The sequence below is a fragment of the Oratosquilla oratoria genome, unplaced genomic scaffold, assembly GCF_046742065.1.
Source record: "Oratosquilla oratoria isolate Oo_2021 unplaced genomic scaffold, ASM4674206v1 SCAFFOLD45, whole genome shotgun sequence".
Taxonomy (NCBI): Eukaryota; Metazoa; Arthropoda; class Malacostraca; order Stomatopoda; family Squillidae; genus Oratosquilla; species Oratosquilla oratoria.
Window position 1 is genome coordinate 1,947,429 of NW_027467710.1, and position 1,838 is coordinate 1,949,266.

Genomic DNA, 1,838 nt, shown 5'->3' on the forward strand with positions numbered 1-1,838 from the left:
ACTTGCACATCAAGACTTCAATGTCTTTTTTCGCACCGAGTCTGTCCATTTACTAAGCCCATTCAAAAAAGCCCATAATGAATCTTCAGAGCCTATAAGGTCTTTGTAATGACTTTTTGACATCAACTTTGGCTCGTACGTCGGAAGCCTGTTGGAAAAAAGGCCATGATTTTCTCCTGGAGGACCGTATGGTCTCTTCAATGACCTTTTGGCCCTTTTTCTTAGCCCGTTTGAAAAAGGCCGTAAGTTCTTCAATGTCCATAAAGGTCTTGACAAAGACTTGTCGGGTGCCCGGGCCATAGCGTCGTGTTGAAGGGACTTTGAGTCTTTGTCCGCAAGAGTTCGGGGGAGCGCCAGTCACTGCATGGCTTGCCAAGCCATTCATCGAAGGGACGTTCTTCGGTGGCGTCTTATCCCCCAACTTCCTTCCTCTTCCGCGGGGCAAGACTTCTCCTGAGCACAAGCTTCCTCACGACACAGATTGATAGTGTAACAAAGAATGACAGTAGAATAGTAGTAGTAGTATAAGTATCATTACATATGTATGAATTATTATCATTATTATTATTATTATTATTGTTATTATTATTATCATTATTATTTTCATTATTATTATTATTATTATTATTATTATTATTATTATTATTATTATTATTATTATTATTATTATTATTATTATTATTATTATTATTATTATTATTATTATTATTATTATTATTATTATTATTATTATTATTATTATTATTATTATTATTATTATTATTATTATTATCATAATTATTATTATTATTGTTGTTGTTGTTGGATTTGTTGTTGTTGTTGTCATTGGTATTATTACTATCACACACAAGTGGACAAGATACAGGGATGACCCGTCATCCAGGAGGTGCCGAGATAAGAGGGAGGGAAGAGGGTAGGGGGGAGTGGAGTATGTAGTGGATGGAATAATGGGTGGGATTGGTTTCTATGCCTTTGTCTTTTGGCTATCTCCCGTGTAAGAGGGAAAAAGCCTTTGGTATATATGTATGTATATATATATATATATATATATATATATATATATATATATATATATATATGTATGAAATCACGGGTCTAGTTCCGAGTTACTGAGTTTATTCCTGACCGGTTTCGCTCTATGCTTCTGAAGAAGCATAGAGCGAAACCGGTCAGGAATAAACTCAGTAACTCGGAACTAGACCCGTGACTTCTTTTTCCACCTTCATCAACTTGTCACAATGTACCAACATATATATGTATGTATATATATATATATATGTATATATATATATATATATATATATATGTGTGTGTGTGTGTGTGTGTGTGTGTGTGTGTGTGTGTGTGTGTGTGTGTGCGTGTACATATATATATATATATATATATATATATATATATATGTGTGTGTGTGTGTGTGTGTGTGTGTGTGTGTGTGTGTGTGTGTGTGTGTGTGTGTGTGTGTGTGTGTGTGTGTGTGTGTGTGTGTGTGTGTGTGTGTGTGTGTGTGTGTGTGTGTGTGTGTGTGTGTGTGTGTGTGTGTGTGTGTGTGTGTGCAAAAATAATCACAATAACACGTGACTAAATAATATTGCAGAAACCACAGGGAAAATAAAGTCGGAATACTAAACGTTTTCGTCTATTACGACATCCTCATAGTATAAGAAAGAGACATAGAACACAATATTTATACAGAAATAAGAAAACTAGGGAAGATTATAGTCACATAAAAGTTCCGTACAATATACATACACACACATTCATATACAAATGGAACTAATGATAGTCATAATAAAACAATAAAACAGGAAATACAATGGAGCAAAACCATGTGGCCGAAA